At 46.8% G+C, this 22500-nt stretch overlaps 1 pseudogene; it reads right to left on the reverse strand.

The window, feature by feature from the left end:
- LOC121838834 overlaps window positions 1–22500 on the reverse strand; it is a 62558-nt pseudogene that overhangs the window by 36945 nt on the left and 3113 nt on the right.

Here is a 22500-nt window from a genome sequence, read left to right on the forward strand (position 1 = left end):
TTGCGGACGACACCACAGTGGTAGGCTTGATTACCAACAACAACGAGACGGCCTACAGGGAGAAGGTGAGGGCCCTCGGAGTGTGGTGTCAGGAAAATAACCTCACACTCAACGTCAACAAAACTAAGGAGATGATTGTGGACTTCAGGAAACAGCAGAGGGAACACCCCCCATCCACATCGATGGAACAGTAGTGGAGAGGGTAGCAAGTTTTAAGTTCCTCGGCATACACATCACAGACAAACTGAATTGGTCCACTCACACAGACAGCATCGTGAGGAAGGCGCAGCAGCGCCTCTTCAACCTCAGGAGGCTGAAGAAATTCGGCTTGTCACCAAAAGCACTCACAAACTTCTACAGATGCACAATCGAGAGCATCCTGGCGGGCTGTATCACCGCCTGGTATGGCAACTGCACCGCCCTCAACCGTAAGGCTCTCCAGAGGGTAGTGAGGTCTGCACAACGCATCACCGGGGGCAAACTACCTGCCCTCCAGGACACCTACACCACCCGATGCTACAGGAAGGCCATAAAGATCATCAAGGACACCAACCACCCGAGCCACTGCCTGTTCACCCCGCTGCCATCCAGAAGGCGAGGTCAGTACAGGTGCATCAAAGCTGGGACCGAGAGACTGAAAAACAGCTTCTATCTCAAGGCCATCAGACTGTTAAACAGCCACCACTAACATTGAGTGGCTACTGCCAACACACTGTCAATGACACTGACTCTACTCCAGCCACTTTAATCATGGGAATTGATGGGAAATGATGTAAATATATCACTAGCCACTTTAAACAATGCTACCTTATATAATGTTACTTACCCTACATTGTTCATCTCATATGCATACGTTGATACTGTACTCTATATCATCGACTGCATCCTTATGTAATACATGTATCACTAGCCACTTTAACTATGCCACTTGGTTTACATACTTATCTCATATGTATATACTGTACTCGATATCATCTACTGTATCTTGCCTATGCTGCTCTGTACCATCACTCATTCATATATCCTTATGTACATATTCTTTATCCCCTTACACTGTGTATGACAGTAGTTTTTTTTGGAATTGTTAGTTAGATTACTTGCTCGTTATTACTGCATTGTCGGAACTAGAAGCACAAGCATTTCGCTACACTCGCATTAACATCTGCTAACCATGTGTATGTGACAAATAAAATTTGATTTGATTTGATTTGATTTAGACAAGAGGAATACCTATGTGAGAATGCTATTCATTGACTACAGCTCAGCGTTCAACACCATAGTCCCCTCAAAGCTAATCAACAAGCTCGGGACCATGGGACTGAACACCTCTCTCTGCAACTGGATCCTGGACTTTCTGACGAGCCGCCCCCAGGTGGTGAGGGTAGGTAACAACACATCTGCCACGATGACTCTCAAAATGTGGCCCCTTTAGGGGTGTGTGTTTAGTCCCCTCCTGTAATCCCTCTTCACATGACAGTGTGGTAACGCACAACTCCAACACCATTATCAAGTTTGCTGACACAACGGTGGTAGGCCTGATCACCGACGACGATGAGACAGCCTACAGGGAGGATGTCAGAGACCTGGAGCTGATCGAGGACTAAAGGACATGGAGGGGCGAGCACACACCCATCCACATCAACGCGGCAGTAGTGGGCTCCCGAGTGGCGCAGCGGTCTAAGGCACTGCATCTCAGTGCAAGAGGTGTCACTTCAGTCCCTGGTTCTAATCTGCATTGTTGAATAAGGGCTTGTAAGTAAGCATTTCAGGGTAAAGTCTATACCTGTTGTATTCGGCACATATGACAGCCAGTCAACACTAGCCAGCCAACACTAGTCACCCAGGCAGCCAGCCAGCCAACACTAGTCACCCAGCCAGCCAACACTAGTCACCCAGCCAGCCAACACTAGTCACCCAGGCAGCCAGGCAGCCAACACTAGTCACCCAGGCAGCCAGCCAGCCAACACTAGTCACCAAGGCAGCCAACACTAGTCACCCAGGCAGCCAGCCAGCCAACACTAGTCACCCAGCCAGCCAACACTAGTCACCCAGCCAGCCAACACTAGTCACCCAGGCAGCCAACACTAGTCACCCAGGCAGCCAGCCAGCCAACACTAGTCACCCAGGCAGCCAGCCAGCCAACACTAGTCACCCAGCCAGCCAACACTAGTCACCCAGCCAGCCAACACTAGTCACCCAGGCAGCCAACACTAGTCACCCAGGCAGCCAACACTAGTCACCCAGGCAGCCAACACTAGTCACCCAGGCAGCCAGCCAGCCTACATTAGTCACCCAGGCAGCCAGCCAGCCAACACTAGTCACCCAGCCAGCCAGCCAATACTAGTCACCCAGCCAGACAGGCAACACTAGTCACCCAGCCAGCCAGCCAACACTAGTCACCCAGCTAACCAATACTAGTCACCCAGCCAGACAGGCAACACTAGTCACCCAGCCAGCCAACACTAGTCACCCAGCCAGCCAGCCAATACTAGTCACCCAGCCAGCCAATACTAGTCACCCAGCCAGTCAGCCAACACTAGTCACCCAGCCAGCCAGGCAATACTAGTCACCCAGCCAGCCAACACTAGTCACCCAGCTAACCAATACTAGTCACCCAGCCAGACAGGCAACACTAGTCACCCAGCCAGCTAACCAATACTAGTCACCCAGCCAGCCAACACTAGTCACCCAGCTAACCAATACTAGTCACCCAGCCAGCCAACACTAGTCAGTCACCCAGCCAGCCAACACTAGTCACCCAGCCAGCCAACACTAGTCACCCAGCCAGCCAACACTAGTCACCCAGCCAGCCAACACTAGTCACCCAGCCAGCCAACACTAGTCACCCAGCCAGCCAACACTAGTCACCCACCCAACACCATCCAGCCAGTCTAAAGCTATAGATATCCTCTCCTCTCCCTTACTGCATCATCAAAGAGACGTATAATCATATAAATGAAACGCAGAATCTAAACCTTAAACTTTCTGGGCGGATGACAGAGTCTATCTTTAGTCAAGCCCCCCCCACACACACACAGGCTTTACTCAGCACTTCTCTATCTAACTCCTGTACCAACTAGTGTGTAATTACACTGGATTGGCGTGGGCACTGCCCTATAGTGAGTAGAGTATTATACACTACAGCTCAAATGGCACCCTATGCCCTATATAGTGCACTACTTTTTACCAAGTAGTGTGTGTAGTGTAGTATAAAGTGAACAGGGTGGTGTTTGGGACACAGGAATAGAGCAGTGAATGTGGTGGAATGTTCCCTAAATAGATCAGGCACTGGCAAGGCAACCTCCCTGGGGAGTTCGAGACGGAACCCTCGGGAGAGCCCTTAATTCTGTCTCCAGGGTGAGACGTACTCTTTCCCTGCCCTCTGTCTTTCTCTTCCCTCTGGGGATGGCGAGGTGACAAGGAGAGGAGACAAGAGGAGGAGACAAGGGGAGGAGACAAGGGGAGGAGACACGGTGAGGAGACAAAGCAAGGAGGAATGGATAGGTGACAAGGAGGGGAGACAAGGAGAGGTGACAAGGGGAGGAGACAAAGATATATGACAAGTATATACGGACAGGAGAGGAGACAAGGAGATAAGGAGAGGAGACGAGGATATGTGACAAGGAGGGGAGACAAGGAGAGGTGACAAGGGGAGGAGACAAAGATATATGACAAGGATAGGAGACAAGTATACAAGGACAGGAGAGGAGACAAGGAGATAAGGAGAGGAGACATGGCAAGGAGACAAAGATAGGTGACAAGGAGGGGAGACAAGGAGAGGTGAGAAGGGGTAGGAGACAAAGATATAGGACAAGGATAGGAGACAAGGTAAGGAAACAAGTATGAGTGTGGCGGTCATGTATATCTGGATGAGGGTAATTGTCCAGCCAAACGACTGTGGTCTCTGTCCTAACCGTTCAAATAGCAACTAGAAAGTAATAACATGTATACATTTTTAGATGTACATTTTCTCCTTTCCTCCTCCGCTCCTGACCGCATGTGCTGACATAGAAATAGAATGAATAGAGTGAGCGGTTCCACGCCCGTTCTATTCATTATGTTACAGGGCTGTGACGGTCATGGTACTCTGGATGATGGTAATTGGCCAGACAAATGACCGCGGTCACTGTAATAACCGTTTGAAATAGCATTTATTTCTTATATATATATATATATGTATATATATCTACACTGAACAAAAATATAAAGGCAACATGTAAAAGTGTTTCATGAGATGAAGTAAAAGATCCCAGAAATGTTCCATACGAACAAAAAAGCTGATTTCTCTCAACATTTTGTGCAAAAATTGAGAGACAGAGGGAGGAGAAGAGTACTTGTCACCGTGGAGACAGAAGTCAGGACTCTCCCGAGGGTTCTGTTTATGCTGTTCTGTGAAGGGAGTAGTACACGGCGTTGTACGAGATCTTCAGTTTCTTGGGGCAATGTCTCGCATGGAATAGTCTTCATTTCTCAGAACAAGAATAGACTGACGAGTTTCAGAAGAAAGTTATTTGTTTCTGGACATTTTGAGCCTGTAATCGAACCCACAAATACTGATGCTCCAGATACATAATAATTGCAACAAATCAACATAATTGCAAAAGTGTTTTCTAATGGCCTTTTAAAATGATAAACTTGGATTAGCTAACACAACGTGCCATTGGAACACGCCTGTTGAGCGTGGAAAAACCCAGCAGCGTTGCAGTTCTTGACACAAACCGGTGCGCCTGGCACCTACTACCATACCCCGTTCAAAGGCACTTAAATATGTTGTCTTGCCCATTCACCCTCTGAATGGCACACATACACAATCCATGTCTCAGTTGTCTCAAGGCTTAAAAATCCTCCTTTACCCTGTCTCCTCCCCTTCATCTTTAACCTGTCTCCTCCCCTTCCTCTTTAACCAGGTCTCCTCCCCTTCCTCTTTAACCTGTCTCCTCCCCTTCATCTTTAACCTGTCTCCTCCCCTTCATCTTTAACCTGGTCTCCTCCCCTTCCTCTTTAACCAGGTCTCCTCCCCTTCCTCTTTAACCTGGTCTCCTCCCCTTCCTCTTTAACCAGGTCTCCTCCCCTTCCTCTTTAACCTGGTCTCCTCCCCTTCCTCTTTAACCTGGTCTCCTCCCCTTCATCTTTAACCTGGTCTCCTCCCCTTCATCTTTAACCAGGTCTCCTCCCTTCCTCTTTAACCAGGTCTCCTCCCCTTCCTCTTTAACCAGGTCTCCTCCCCTTCCTCTTTAACCTGGTCTCCTCCCCTTCCTCTTTAACCTGGTCTCCTCCCCTTCCTCTTTAACCTGGTCTCCTCCCCTTCCTCTTTAACCAGGTCTCCTCCCTTCCTCTTTAACCTGGTCTCCTCCCCTTCCTCTTTAACCAGGTCTCCTCCCCTTCCTCTTTAACCAGGTCTCCTCCCCTTCCTCTTTAACCTGGTCTCCTCCCCTTCCTCTTTAACCAGGTCTCCTCCCCTTCCTCTTTAACCTGGTCTCCTCCCCTTCCTCTTTAACCAGGTCTCCTCCCCTTCCTCTTTAACCAGGTCTCCTCCCCTTCCTCTTTAACCTGGTCTCCTCCCCTTCCTCTTTAACCTGGTCTCCTCCCCTTCCTCTTTAACCTGGTCTCCTCCCCTTCATCTTTAACCAGGTCTCCTCCCCTTCCTCTTTAACCTGGTCTCCTCCCCTTCATCTTTAACCAGGTCTCCTCCCCTTCCTCTTTAACCTGGTCTCCTCCCCTTCCTCTTTAACCAGGTCTCCTCCCCTTCCTCTTTAACCTGGTCTCCTCCCCTTCCTCTTTAACCTGGTCTCCTCCCCTTCATCTTTAAGCTGGTCTCCTCCCCTTCATCTTTAACCAGGTCTCCTCCCCTTCATCTTTAACCAGGTCTCCTCCCCTTCATCTTTAACCTGGTCTCCTCCCCTTCATCTTTAACTTGGTCTCCTCCCCTTCATCTTTAACCAGGTCTCCTCCCCTTCATCTTTAACCAAGTCTCCTCCCCTTCATCTTTAACCTGGTCTCCTGCCCTTCATCTTTAAGCTGGTCTCCTCCCCTTCATCTTTAACCAGGTCTCCTCCCCTTCATCTTTAACCTGGTCTCCTGCCCTTCATCTTTAAGCTGGTCTCCTGCCCTTCATCTTTAAGCTGGTCTCCTCCCCTTCATCTTTAACCAGGTCTCCTCCCCTTCATCTTTAACCAGGTCTCCTCCCCTTCATCTTTAACCAGGTCTCCTCCCCTTCATCTTTAACCAGGTCTCCTCCCCTTCATCTTTAACCAGGTCTCCTCCCCTTCCTCTTTAACCAGGTCTCCTCCCCTTCATCTTTAACTTGTCTCCTCCTCTTCATCTTTAACCAGGTCTCCTCCCTTCATCTTTAACCAGGTCTCCTCCCCTTCATCTTTAACCTGTCTCCTCCCCTTCATCTTTAACCAGGTCTCCTCCCCTTCATCTTTAACCTGTCTCCTCCCCTTCATCTTTAACCAGGTCTCCTCCCCTTCATCTTTAACCTGTCTCCTCCCCTTCATATTTAACCAGGTCTCCTCCCCTTCATCTTTAACCAGGTCTCCTCCCCTTCATCTTTAACCAGGTCTCCTCCCCTTCATCTTTAACCAGGTCTCCTCCCCTTCATCTTTAACCTGGTCTCCTCCCTTCATCTTTAACCTGGTCTCCTCCCCTTCATCTTTAACCAGGTCTCCTCCCTTCATCGTTAACCAGGTCTCCTCCCCTTCATCTTTAACCAGGTCTCCTCCCCTTCATCTTTAACCAGGTCTCCTCCCCTTCATCTTTAACCTGGTCCCATCTCCTTCATCTTTAACCTGGTCTCCTCCCCTTCATCTTTAACCAGGTCTCATCCCCTTCATCTTTAACCTGGTCCCATCTCCTTCATCTTTAACCAGGTCTCCTACCCTTCATCTTTAACCAGGTCTCCTCCCCTTCATCTTTAACCTGGTCTCCTCCCCTTCATCTTTAACCTGTCTCCTCCCCTTCATATTTAACCAGGTCTCCTCCCGTTCATCTTTAACCAGGTCTCCTCCCCTTCATCTTTAACCAGGTCTCCTCCCCTTCATCTTTAACCTGGTCTCGCCCCCTTCATCTTTAACCAGGTCTCCTCCCCTTCATCTCTAAGCAGGTCTCCTCCCCTTCATCTTTAACCAGGTCTCCTCCCCTTCATCTTTAACCAGGTCTCCTCCCCTTCATCTTTAACCAGGTCTCCTCCCCTTCATCTTTAACCAGGTCTCCTCCCCTTCATCTTTAACCAGGTCTCCTCCCCTTCATCTTTAACCAGGTCTCCTCCCTTCATCTTTAACCAGGTCTCCTCCCCTTCATCTACACTAATTGAAGTGGATTTAACAGGTGACATCAATAAGGGATCATAGCTTTGACCTGGATTCATTCCTAATGTTTGGTCCACTCAGTGTATCTCCCCTCTATAAATGGTACATTCCTCCTGTAATCAGCCTCTACTCCAGAGTTTTATGTTTATTGCTCTGATATTGTCTATTCTGTTTGACGTCTGTGTGGACTTGTGTCTGTGTTCTGTTTGTCTATTGTCTATTACTGGCAGCATCTTCTCACCAAGGCAGCACCTTGTCACCAAGGCAGCACCTTGTCACTGAGGCAGCACCTTGTCACTGAGGCAGCACCTTGCCACTGAGGCAGCACCTTGTCACTAAGGCAGCACCTTCTCACTGAGGCATCATCTTCTCACTAAGGCAGCACCTTCTCACTAAGGCAGCACCTTCTCACGAAGGCAGCCCCTTCTCACTAAGGCAGCACCTTCTCACTAAGGCAGGCGCTTCTCACTAAGGCAGCACCTTGTCACCGAGGCAGCACCTTATCACCTAGACATCACCTTGTCACTAAGGCATCACCTTGTCACTGAGGCAGCACCTTGTCACTGAGGCAGCCCCTTCTCACTAAGGCAGCACCTTCTCACTAAGGCAGCATCTTCTCACTGAGGCAGCACCTTCTCACTAAGGCAGCCCCTTCTCACTGAGGCAGCATCTTCTCACTGAGGCAGCACCTTCTCACTAAGACAGCACCTTCTCACTAAGGCAGCATCTTCTCACTAAGGCAGCACATTCTCACTAAGACAGCACCTTCTCACTAAGGCAGCACATTCTCACTAAAGCAGCCCCTTCGCACTGAGGCAGCCCCTTCTCACTAAGGCACCCCCTTCTCACTGAGGCAGCCCCTTCTCACTGAGGCACCCCCTTCTCACTAAGGCAGCACCTTCTCACTAAGGCAGCCCCTTCTCACTAAGGCAGCCCCTTCTCACTAAGGCAGCATCTTCTCACTAAGGCAGCACCTTCTCACTAAGGCAGCACCTTCTCACTAAGGCAGCCCCTTCGCACTGAGTGTCATTGGAATTTCATAATTCCTGTATGTATACATTAATTAAATCACTCAGTCTATTTTATAAGAATTTGTGAGATTCCTATTTGCATAAAATAGAAAGAGACCAGTCTTATCAAAATTAGATAATAGTATTTATTCAATGAGCTCGCTGCTCATAGAACCAAAAACAACAGTTTATATACAAAATATGACGTCATAGGTTATAAAATGTCCTTCCTCCTATCGACCAGGAGGAAACAGGTTCAAAGGTTTATTCCCCCCCTCGCTCACCCCCTCGCTCACCCCCTCGCTCACCCCCCCTCGCTCACTCCAGACACACACGTATATCAAGATTAAACTTCTATCACTATTCAGCAGACAGTTCCAGATAATGGAAAACACACACTGCCTTATCTAAACATCCCAGAGCTAAGTTGAGTCGGTTCAACCACAGGTTAACGACCCTTTCTGCTTACTTAATACCCACAATCCATTCCTCCCCAACCCAGTGGGAATGGTGTTTATTATGGTTAATTACCTCCTGTTTCATGCTACACAATCCCTTCCTTATGAATTCACATTATTCATCAGATATAATAAAACAGAGTAGAGTTTCATTAGTTATAGTTCTATTTAAAATGTAGATATTTTTTAGTCATTATTCATACAATTCATAACACTACTCCCGTATCATAACACTATATAATGTATCATAACACTACTCCCGTATCATAACACTATATAATGTATCATAACACTACTCCCGTATCATAACACTACTCCCGTATCATAACACTATATAATGTATCATTATTCATAACATTCCTAACACTGAGGCAGCACCTTCTCACTGAGGCACATTCCCAGTGTACTTGGGGAATAGGTGATTATGATATAGTGCACTACTTTTCACCAGGAGCCGTAGGTCTCTATATAGGTAATATGGTGCCATTTGGGATGCAATTCACGATGAGACTCACCTTCTATGGTGCAGTATCGAGGGACGGTCTCCGGCATCAGTGTCCTCTCCTTGTGTCTGCAGTACACCTCAGCTATCTGCTGACGACACTCCCTGGTCTTGGCTCTAGACAGAGCCGAGATGGCCTCCTTCCCACTGATCTCACACTGGTGCTTCTCCCTCCGCTGCCCCCGCACAGGAGCCGCAGTCGCCGACTTCCTGGGTTGGTGATGTTGCTGATGCTGATTGGATGTTTTGATGGACGGAGAGGGGGAAGGTCTAGCGGGTTTAGTGGACAGCTGGGAGTGTGGTTTGGGTCGTTTGTATGCGTGGCTATCTTTAAGTCCCGCTCCTCCGGGCTGCTGTGGAGGAAGAGGGTACTGCTGAATAACCTTGTTGACCTCATTGGGAAAGTCCTTTCCCAGAATGCCTTGCCTTAGGGCCTTGTCCGGTTTGTGTTTGGCGGTGTTTCCTGCCATTCGCTGGCGCTGAGACCGCGCCCCAAGGTTGCTGTTGCTGTCAACAACCGTGTCAAAGTCTTTGGGGACCGAGTTCTCATTGTTGTTACTATCCAGGAGGACTTTCTCCTTGGGACGCCAGGAGTGGTAGCCCTCCTGGAGGAGAGAGAGAGGAGGAGAGGGAGAGAGGGAGTAAGGGGAGGGAGAGGGGAGAGAGGGGGAGGAGGGAGAGAGAGGGGAGAGAGGGGGAGGGAGGGGGAGGGAGAGAAGGAGTCAGTCAGTGTAACAATAGGAAAAGAGAGTATACTGAGTTCTGTAGGACAGAGACACAGAGAGAATGAGCACTGCACACTGCCCTATCCCATCTGGACAAGGTGAATGCCTATGTAAGAATGCTGTTCATTAACTACAGCTCAGCCTTCAACACCATAGTACCCTCCAAGCTCAGCCTTCAACACCATAGTACCCTCCAAGCTCAGCCTTCAACACCATAGTACCCTCCAAGCTCATCATCAAGCTTGAGGCCCAACATCTCCACTTTGCTGATCCTCAACACTGAGGCCCCATAAGGGTGCATGCTCAGCTCCCTCCTGTTCTCCCTGTTCACCCATGGCTGCGTGGCCACGCACGCCTCCAACTGTGAGGGGTTCAGATCACAGACAGGCAATAATATTCAGAAGTATTTAGATAAAGAATTTAAAAAACTGGAGAAAATGAAGAAAAAAAACAGCAAATCAACAGTAAATAATTTAATGAAATAAGAAGTCTAATTGTTCTGTCTGTCCCCCCTCCCTCTTCTCTTTAGGTGCCACCCATTCCTACTCCCCCCTCCCTCTTCTCCTTAGGTGTCACCCATTCCTACTCCCCCTCCCTCTTCTCCTTAGGTGTCACCCATTCCTACTCCCCCTCCCTCTTCTCCTTAGGTGTCACCCATTCCTACTCCCCCTCCCCCTACTCTTTAGGTGCCACCCATTCCTACTCCCCCTCCCTCTTCTCCTTAGGTGTCACCCATTCCTGCTCCCCCTCCCTCTTCTCCTTAGGTGTCACCCATTCCTACTCCCCCTCCCTCTTCTCCTTAGGTGTCACCCATTCCCTCCCCCTCCCTCTTCTCCTTAGGTGTCACCCATTCCTACTCCCCCTCCCCCTACTCTTTAGGTGCCACCCATTCCTACTCCCCCTCCCTCTTCTCCTTAGGTGTCACCCATTCCTGCTCCCCCTCCCTCTTCTCCTTAGGTGTCACCCATTCCTACTCCCCCTCCCTCTTCTCCTTAGGTGTCACCCATTCCTACTCCCCCTCCCTCTTCTCCTTAGGTGTACCCATTCCTACTCCCCCTCCCTCTTCTCCTTAGGTGTCACCCATTCCTACTCCCCCTCCCTCTTCTCCTTAGGTGTCACCCATTCCTACTCCCCCTCCCTCTTCTCCTTAGGTGTCACCCATTCCTACTCCCCCTCCCTCTTCTCCTTAGGTGTCACCCATTCCTACTCCCCCTCCCTCTTCTCCTTAGGTGTCACCCATTCCTACTCCCCCTCCCTCTTCTCCTTAGGTGTACCCATTCCTACTCCCCCTCCCTCTCTTCTCCTTAGGTGTCACCCATTCCTACTCCCCCTCCCTCTTCTCCTTAGGTGTCACCCATTCCTACTCCCCCTCCCTCTTCTCCTTAGGTGTACCCATTCCTACTCCCCCTCCCTCTTCTCCTTAGGTGTCACCCATTCCTACTCCCCCTCCCTCTTCTCCTTAGGTGTCACCCATTCCTACCCCCTCCCTCTTCTCCTTAGGTGTCACCCATTCCTACTCCCCCTCCCTCTTCTCCTTAGGTGTCACCCATTCCTACTCCCCCTCCCTCTTCTCCTTAGGTGTACCCATTCCTACTCCCCCTCCCTCTTCTCCTTAGGTGTCACCCATTCCTACTCCCCCTCCCTCTTCTCCTTAGGTGTCACCCATTCCTACTCCCCCTCCCTCTTCTCCTTAGGTGTCACCCATTCCTACTCCCCCTCCCTCTTCTCCTTAGGTGTCACCCATTCCTACTCCCCCTCCCTCTTCTCCTTAGGTGTCACCCATTCCTGCTCCCCCTCCCTCTTCTCCTTAGGTGTCACCCATTCCTACTCCCCCTCCCTCTTCTCCTTAGGTGTCACCCATTCCTACTCCCCCTCCCTCTTCTCCTTAGGTGTACCCATTCCTACTCCCCCTCCCTCTTCTCCTTAGGTGTACCCATTCCTACTCCCCCTCCCTCTTCTCCTTAGGTGTCACCCATTCCTACTCCCCCTCCCTCTTCTCCTTAGGTGTCACCCATTCCTACTCCCCCTCCCTCTTCTCCTTAGGTGTCACCCATTCCTACTCCCCCTCCCTCTTCTCCTTAGGTGCACCCATTCCTACTCCCCCTCCCCTACTCTTTAGGTGCCACCCATTCCTACTCCCCCTCCCTCTTCTCCTTAGGTGTCACCCATTCCTACTCCCCCTCCCTCTTCTCCTTAGGTGCACCCATTCCTACTCCCCCTCCCCCTTCTTTAGGTGCCACCCATTCCTACTCCCCCCCCTCCCTCTTCTCCTTAGGTGCACCCATTCCTACTCCCCCTCCCCTACTCTTTAGGTGCCACCCATTCCTACTCCCCCTCCCTCCCTCACCCTTCTCCTTAGGTGCACCCATTCCTACTCCCCCCTCCGTCCGTCCCCTGGCTGCCTGGCTGTCTGTCTGTCTGCCTGACTGCTTGGCTGTCTGTCTGCCCTTGTGTGTCATGTGATCAAGCATGGGGAATGCTGTCACTCCTAAGATATGTCTGGGACTCTGACACAGGGGTTACAGTGTGTGTGTGCGTGTGTGTGTGAGAGAGTGTCAGTAGCAGTGCTATATGACCTGGTCCTGGTATTCCATGTACACAGACCAGCTCTGCCCTTTCCAGGAATATCAATCTAGTTCTGTACTTAGGAATGAAAGGCTCCCTCTGCCCACAAATATACATGCATTTTTTATTTAATTTACCTTTATTTAACTAGGCAAGTCAGTTAAGAACAAATTCTTATTTACAATGACGACCTAGGAACAGTGGGTTAACTGCCTTGTTCAGGGGCAGAACGACAGATTTTTACCTTGTCAGCTCGGGGGATTCCATCTTGCTACCTTTCGGTTTACTAGTCCAACGCTCTAACCACTAGGCTACCTGCTGGTTACTAGTCCAACGCTCTAACCACTAGTCTATCTGCTGGTTACTAGTCCAACGCTCTAACCACTAGTCTACCTGCTGGTTACTAGTCCAACGCTCTAACCACTAGGCTACCTGCTGGTTACTAGTCCAACGCTCTAACCACTAGGCTACCTGCTGGTTACTAGTCCAACGCTCTAACCACTAGGCTACCTGCTGGTTACTAGTCCAACGCTCTAACCACTAGTCTATCTGCTGGTTACTAGTCCAACGCTCTAACCACTAGGCTACCTGCTGGTTACTAGTCCAACGCTCTAACCACTAGTCTATCTGCTGGTTACTAGTCCAACGCTCTAACCACTAGGCTACCTGCTGGTTACTAGTCCAACGCTCTAACCACTAGGCTACCTGCTGGTTACTAGTCCAACGCTCTAACCACTAGTCTATCTGCTGGTTACTAGTCCAACGCTCTAACCACTAGGCTACCTGCTGGTTACTAGTCCAACGCTCTAACCACTAGGCTACCTGCTGGTTACTAGTCCAACGCTCTAACCACTAGTCTATCTGCTGGTTACTAGTCCAACGCTCTAACCACTAGTCTACCTGCTGGTTACTAGTCCAACGCTCTAACCACTAGTCTACCTGCTGGTTACTAGTCCAACGCTCTAACCACTAGGCTACCTGCTGGTTAGGTCCAACGCTCTAACCACTAGGCTACCTGCTGGTTACTAGTCCAACGCTCTAACCACTAGGCTACCTGCTGGTTACTAGTCCAACGCTCTAACCACTAGTCTACCTGCTGGTTACTAGTCCAACGCTCTAACCACTAGTCTACCTGCCGGTTACTAGTCCAACGCTCTAACCACTAGTCTACCTGCCGGTTACTAGTCCAACGCTCTAACCACTAGTCTACCTGCTGGTTACTAGTCCAACGCTCTAACCACTAGTCTACCTGCTGGTTACTAGTCCAACGCTCTAACCACTAGGCTACCTGCTGGTTACTAGTCCAACGCTCTAACCACTAGGCTACCTGCTGGTTACTAGTCCAATGCTCTAACCACTAGGCTACCTGCTGGTTACTAGTCCAATGCTCTAACCACTAGGCTACCTGCTAGTTACTAGTCCAACGCTCTAACCACTAGGCTACCTGCTGGTTACTAGTCCAATGCTCTAACCACTAGTCTACCTGCTGGTTACAAGTCCAACGCTCTAACCACTAGGCTACCTGCTGGTTACTAGTCCAACACTCTAACCACTAGTCTACCTGCTGGTTACTAGTCCAACGCTCTAACCACTAGTCTACCTGCTGGTTACTAGTCCAACGCTCTAACCACTAGGCTACCTGCTGGTTACTAGTCCAATGCTCTAACCACTAGTCTACCTGCTGGTTACTAGTCCAACGCTCTAACCACTAGTCTACCTGCTGGTTACAAGTCCAACGCTCTAACCACTAGGCTACCTGCTGGTTACTAGTCCAACGTTCTAACCACTAGTCTACCTGCTGGTTACTAGTCCAACGCTCTAACCACTAGTCTACCTGCTGGTTACTAGTCCAACGCTCTAACCACTAGTCTATCTGCTGGTTACTAGTCCAACGCTCTAACCACTAGTCTACCTGCTGGTTACTAGTCCAACGCTCTAACCACTAGTCTACCTGCTGGTTACTAGTCCAACGCTCTAACCACTAGTCTACCTGCTGGTTACTAGTCCAACACTCTAACCACTAGTCTACCTTCCGGTTACTAGTCCAACACTCTAACCACTAGTCTACCTTCCAGTTACTAGTCCAACGCTCTAACCACTAGTCTACCTGCTGGTTACTAGTCCAACGCTCTAACCACTAGTCTACCTGCTGGTTACTAGTCCAACGCTCTAACCACTAGTCTACCTGCTGGTTACTAGTCCAACGCTCTAACCACTAGTCTACCTGCTGGTTACTAGTCCAACGCTCTAACCACTAGTCTACCTGCTGGTTACTAGTCCAACACTCTAACCACTAGGCTACCTGCTGGTTACTAGTCCAACACTCTAACCACTAGTCTACCTGCTGGTTACTAGTCCAACGCTCTAACCACTAGGCTACCTGCTGGTTACTAGTCCAACACTCTAACCACTAGGCTACCTGCTGGTTACTAGTCCAACGCTCTAACCACTAGTCTACCTGCTGGTTACTAGTCCAACGCTCTAACCACTAGGCTACCTGCTGGTTACTAGTCCAACACTCTAACCACTAGGCTACCTGCTGGTTACTAGTCCAACGCTCTAACCACTAGGCTACCTGCTGGTTACTAGTCCAACGCTCTAACCACTAGTCTACCTGCTGGTTACTAGTCCAACGCTCTAACCACTAGGCTACCTGCTGGTTACTAGTCCAACACTCTAACCACTAGGCTACCTGCTGGTTACTAGTCCAACGCTCTAACCACTAGGCTACCTGCTGGTTACTAGTCCAACGCTCTAACCACTAGTCTACCTGCTGGTTACTAGTCCAACGCTCTAACCACTAGGCTACCTGCTGGTTACTAGTCCAACACTCTAACCACTAGGCTACCTGCTGGTTACTAGTCCAACGCTCTAACCACTAGGCTACCTGCCGCCCCAAAGCAGCAGTACACAGACACAGTGTTGAAGAATACTGTACAGACACAATATAGACAGTCTTCAGAATACTGTACAGACACAATATAGACAGTCTTCAGAATACTGTACAGACACAGTATAGACAGTCTTCAGAATACTGTACAGAAACAGTATAGACAGTCTTCAGAATACTGTACAGACACGTCAACGTACAGACCACACACACACACAGGGCTGTGTGAGTCTTGTCTTGGCAGGATATTTCTGGTGGTACTAGAAAAGAGATCCGGTCCAACATTCTGATATACTATCTTTACTGCTGTACCACCTGCTACAATCATATCACACACACACACACGGACACAGATACACACACACACACACACACACACACACACACACACACACACACACACACACAAATGGGGGCAACTCAATATTAGGAAGGTGTCCTTAATGTTTTGTACACTCAGTGTATACTGTATTACTAAAGTACATTTGAGATCTGATCAAACTGACCAATCAGAGAGGTTAAAGAAAACGTGAGCTAGCTAGCTGATAGCATCCAGATGAGACTAATACAGACTCAACTCTGGGTCAAGGTCCAACGTAAGATATTACAGAGTGAGAAACTCAAGCTATAGGAAGAGGTCCAGAATAGAGAGGGTGTTATCTCTAGTAGAGCTAACGATTAGAGTTATTTACGATCTCATTGTGACATGCCTGAGAATATAATACAAGATGACAAACTCAGAAATAAAATGTTCTGTTGCTATCAGATGTAAATGAAAAACTTCACTTTGTTCTGGGAGAGATCTCTCTGTCTGTCTCTCTCTCTCTCTCTCTCTCTCTCGCTCTCTCTCTCTCTCTCTCTCTTTCTCTCGCTCTCTCTCTCTCTCTCTATACTCTACTGTACTGAACTATCCTCTATTGAACTGAACTATACTCTACTGCGCTATACTCTACTGTACTGAACTATCCTCAACTCAACTGAGCAATACTCTACTGTACTAAACTATACTCTGCTATACTGAACTATCCTCTACTGTACTGAACTATACTCTACTGTACTGAACAATACTCTACTGTACTGAACTATCCTCAACTCAACTGAACTATCCTCTACTCTACTGAACTATCCTCTACTGTACTGAACTATTCTCTACTGTACTGAACTATTCTCTACTGTACTGAACTATCCTCTACTGAACTGAACTATTCCTCTGAACTGAATTAACTGAACTGAACTATCCTCTACTGAACTGAACTATTCTCTACTGAACTGAATTATTCTCTACTGTACTGAACTATCCTCTACTGAACTGAACTATCCTCTACTGAACTGAACTATCCTCTACTGAACTGAACTATCCTCTACTGTACTGAACTATTCTCTACTGTACTGAACTATCCTCTACTGAACTGAACTATTCTCTACTGTACTGAACTATTCTCTACTGTACTGAACTATTCTCTACTGAACTATCCTCTACTGAACTATCATCTACTGAACTGAACTATCCTCCTGTACTCTACTGTTCTGTACTCTACTGTTCTGTACTCTACTGTTCTGTACTCTACTGTTCTGTACTCTACTGTTCTGTACTCTACTGTTCTGTACTCTACTGTACTCTACTGTACTCTACTGTTCTGTACTCTACTGTACTCTACTGTACTCTACTGTTCTGTACTCTACTGTACTCTCTTCTGTACTCTACTGTTCTGTACTCTACTGTACTGTTCTGTTCTGTTCTGTACTCTACTGTACTCTACTGTACTCTTCTGTTCTGTACTCTACTGTACTCTTCTGTTCTGTACTCTACTGTACTCTACTGTTCTGTTCTACTGTACTCTACTGTTCTGTACTCTACTGTTCTGTACTCTTCAGTTCTGTACTCCTCTGTTCTGTACTCTTCTGTTCTGTTCTGTACTCTACTGTACTCTTCAGTTCTGTTCTGTACTCTACTGTACTCTACTGTTCTGTACTCTACTGTTCTGTACTCTACTGTACTCTTCAGTTCTGTTCTGTACTCTACTGTACTCTACTGTTCTGTACTCTACTGTTCTGTACTCTACTCTTCTGTACTCTACTCTACTGTACTCTACTGTTCTGTACTCTACTGTACTCTTCTGTTCTGTTCTGTACTCTTCTGTTCTGTACTGTACTGAGTTCTACTGTTCTGTACTCTACTGTTCTGTACTCTACTGTTCTGTACTCTACTGCTCTGTACTCTACTGTACTGAGTTCTACTGTTCTGTACTCTACTGTACTGTACTCTACTGTTCTGTACTCTACTGTACTCTTCTGTTCTGTACTCTACTGTACTGTTCTGTACTCTACTGTACTGAGTTCTACTGTTCTGTACTCTACTGTTTTGTACTCTACTGCACTCTTCTGTTCTGTACTCTACTATTCTGTACTCTTCTGTTCTGAATTATCCTCTACTGAAATATCCTCTACTGAACTGAATTATCCTCTACTGAACTGAACTATACTGTACTGAACTCTACTGTACTGAACTATTCTCTACTGAACTGAATTATCCTCTACTGAACTGAACTATTCTCTACTGAACTGAACTATACTGTACTGAACTGAACTATACTGTACTCTTCTGTACTCTACTCTTCTGTACTCTACTGTACTCTACTGTTCTGTACTCTACTGTACTCTACTGTTCTGTACTCTACTGTACTCTACTGTTCTGTACTCTACTGTTCTGTACTCTACTGTTCTGTACTCTACTGTACTCTACTGTTCTGTACTCTACTGTACTCTACTGTTCTGTACTCTACTGTTCTGTACTCTACTGTACTCTACTGTTCTGTACTCTACTGTACTCTACTGTTCTGTACTCTACTGTTCTGTACTGTACTCTACTGTTCTGTTCTGTACTCTACTGTACTCTTCTGTTCTGTACTCTTCTGTTCTGTACTCTACTGTTCTGTACTCTACTGTTCTGTACTCTACTGTTCTGTACTGTTCTGTACTGTTCTGTACTCTACTGTTCTGTACTGTACTGTTCTGTACTCTACTGTTCTGTACTGTTCTGTACTCTACTGAGTTCTACTGTTCTGTACTCTTTTGTTCTGTACTCTTCTGTACTGAGTTCTACTGTACTGAGTTCTACTGTTCTGTACTCTTTTGTTCTGTACTCTTCTGTACTGAGTTCTACTGTACTGAGTTCTACTATTCTGTACTTTTCTGTTCTGTACTCTACTGTACTGAGTTCTACTGTTCTGTACTCTACTGTTCTGTACTCTACTGCACTGAGTTCTACTCTTCTGTACTTTAATGTCTAAACTTGTGAAATATAGACGTCTATTATTGGTTCAGATTTGGTCAGGGCCGGACCAACCAAAGTTGGTCTTTGTGACGGAGCTCATTCAAAAACATAACATTTCTGTAGAATAAAACCAACGATGCAAAGAGGAGCATATTGTATATTTATACTATGTTGTACTCATTTAGGATACATCCCCATGAAGAGAATGACATTTATATCCATCATTATGCATTTCTGTAGATCAGCCATGATGGAATTCCCTTAATGCTGTTACTGGGTGTAAATCCACTTCACTTACTGCAGATGTGTGTGTGTGTGTGTGTGTGTGTGTGTGTGTGTGTGTGTGTGTGTGTGTGTGTGTGTGTGTGTGTGTGTGTGTGTGTGTGTGTGTGTGTGTGTGTGTGTGTGTGTTCCTCAGAGACAGCAGTGAATGAATGTGAGAGTTGTGTTATGGACCAACCAGCTTGGACTAATGTAATTAAATGCTCTGCCTTGCGGTCACCGTACCTTCCTATGTTGGGAGGGAACACCTATACACACATACATAGATACACACATATACATACACACACACATACATACATATATATACACACACACACATACATACATACACACACACACAAAAACAGAGGTGGCATTAATGTGACTGTGTGTGTGAGATTGTGTTTGTGTGGCTGTGTTTGTGTGTGTGTGACTGTATGTGTGCGACTGTGTATATGTGTGTGTGACTGTTTGTGTGTGTGACTGTGTATGTGTGTGTGTGTGTGTGTGACTGTGTTTATTTTCCCTGAGTTACAGTTGCAGCTTTGACTGAACCAGGTACGGACACACACACACACACACACACACACACACACACACACACACACACACACACACACACACTGCTCTGCTGGGTAACACACTCGCTACACGCAGCAACGCGGGCTATCTACACCACTTGAAACTCAATAGGAGAATACAAATCAAGAGAAGTCATTGATAATGTGTGGAAGGGTGCTGGTTATTTAACCCCTCCACCGCCACCGCTCTGCAGAGGAGAAATATATTCTTCTTTATACAGCTTTCCTGCTACATAGACACACATTTGACATACATGGCACTTTTATATACATCAGTCACATAACAATAATACATTACCGAACATCAGCTCTTAAATCCCGCCCCCTCAGTCCATCCCACCTATCACCATAGACCACCCCTCAGCCACTCCCAGCCCATCCCACCTATCACCATAGACCACCCCTCAGCCACTCCCAGCCCATCCCACCTATCACCATAGACCACCCCTCAGCCACTCCCAGTCCATCCCACCTATCACCATAGACCACCCCTCAGCCACTCCCAGCCCATCCCACCTATCACCATAGACCACCCCTCAGCCACTCCCAGCCCATCCCACCTATCACCATAGACCACCCCTCAGCCACTCCCAGTCCATCCCACCTATCACCATAGACCACCCCTCAGCCACTCCCAGCCCATCCCACCTATCACCATAGACCACCCCTCAGCCACTCCCAGCCCATCCCACCTATCACCATAGACCACCCTCAGCCACTCCCAGCCCATCCCACCTATCACCATAGACCACCCTCAGCCACTCCCAGCCCATCCCACCTATCACCATAGACCACCCTCAGCCACTCCCAGCCCATCCCACCTATCACCATAGACCACCCCTCAGCCACTCCCAGCCCATCCCACCTATCACCATAGACTAATTTGTATTGAGCAGATATTCCCATATATTTTCGATAGCTGCATATGTGACATAACTCCTCCATTTCTATTCATAATATCTTTAATAAATATAATACCATTTTTTTTTAAATCCATAAAGAATGTTTTTTTAATTAAATCAGTATATTTGAGTTTAACCATTACATTGGTTGTAATATTTGTTCTATCTTTTCAGGAGGATAAAACTGAAATTTTACCCAACATTGTACGGCTCGTTTAAGAAAGGGTGACACTTTAAACAAAATATCATTTTCAATTAGTCAGAAATGAGAAGTTGTAATCTGCTTGAAAAAAAAGAGCAACTTTTGAACAAAGGATGAGCCTTTCTTAATAATCTCCTGGAGAACCATTCTGGGTTTAAGTATAACTTATGTATGAGTGAAGCTTTTAGTGAAAGGTTTAAGCATTAATATTGAATGATTTTAGGAAATATTTTTGCTCATTACAAAATGAGTCACCTGGAGTAGGCAGTGCCATTAGTCAGTAAACTGTGATCAGACCAAAAATGAATCAATGTGATTTTTCCATAAATAGACAAGTATTCACCTCTCCATGGTTGCAGAATCTTATCTATTTCTATTGAAATTAATTGTGTTAAGTTCATTTATATTTTTGAGATGTAAATACCAAGTACATCTACTTCACCATCCGCCCATTCTACAAGGTAGTGTAAACACTGCGTTTTAACGATCCCAATACTTAATATGATACACTTGTCATAATTGGGTTTTAATACAGAGAGGCTAAAAAAGTGATCAAGATACTGTACAGGGATCCAGATTGAGGCTGTACAGGGATCCACATTGAGACTGTACAGGGATCCAGATTGAGGATTTAAGAATAAACTAGAGTCATCAACATACATTGACACTTTAGTTTTTATTCCCTGTATTTCTAACCCCTTGATGTTCTTGTTGGATCTCATTTTAATAGCTGGCATTTCAATGGCCATAATAAACAGATATGGAGACAACGGACAGCCTTGTTTTACTCCTATTAAAAGCTCAATACATCCTGAGAAGTAACCATTATTTACTATTTTACATCTGGGGTTGCTGTACATAACTTTAACCCATTGTATAAGAGATTCACTAAAATTAAAGTAATCCGGGCATTAATATTTCAATTCTAGTCGTACTTTATCAAATGCCTTTTCAAAATCTGCTATGAAGACCAGACCTGTCATCTTCGATGTTTCATAATGTTCAATTGTTTCAAGTAATTGTCGTATATTATCTAAAAAATTATATTATCTCTAATGTCACAGTGGGTACGAGACCTGGAGAGGCCTACAAGCCACAATGTCTCGCACCCACTGTGAAATTTGGTGGAGGATCGGTGATGATCTGGGGGTGCTTCAGCAAGGCTGGAATCAGGCAGATTTGTTTTTGTGAAGGACGCATGAATCAAGCCACGTACAAGGTTGTCCTGGAAGAAAACTTGCTTCCTTCTGCTCTGACAATGTTCCCCAACTCTGAGGATTGGTTCTTCCAGCAGGACAATGCTCCATGCCACACAGCCAGGTCAATCAAGGTGTGGATGGAGAACCACCAGATCAAGACCCTGTCATGGCCAGCCCAATCTCCAGACCTGAACCTCATTGAAAACCTCTAGAATGTGATCAAGAGGAAGATGGATGGTCACAAGCCATCAAACAAAGCCGAGATGATTGAATTTTTGCTCAGGAGTGGCATAAAGTCACCCAACATCAATGTGAAAGACTGGTGGAGATCATGCCAAGACGCAGGACAGCTGTGATTGAAAATCAGGGTCATTCCACCAAATATTGATTTGTGAACTCTGCCTAAGTTAAAACATTAGTATTGTGTTGTTTAAAAATGAATATGAACTTATTTTCTTTGCATTCGAGGTCTGACAACACGGCATATTTTTAGTTATTTTGACCAGTTGTCATTTTCTGCAAATAAATGCTCTAAATTACAATATATTTCTTTGGAATTTGTTAGAAATGTTGTCAGTAGTTTATAGAATAAAACAAACATGTTCATTTTACCCAAAC

The sequence above is a fragment of the Oncorhynchus tshawytscha genome, unplaced genomic scaffold, assembly GCF_018296145.1.
Source record: "Oncorhynchus tshawytscha isolate Ot180627B unplaced genomic scaffold, Otsh_v2.0 Un_contig_1306_pilon_pilon, whole genome shotgun sequence".
NCBI lineage: Eukaryota > Metazoa > Chordata > Actinopteri > Salmoniformes > Salmonidae > Oncorhynchus > Oncorhynchus tshawytscha.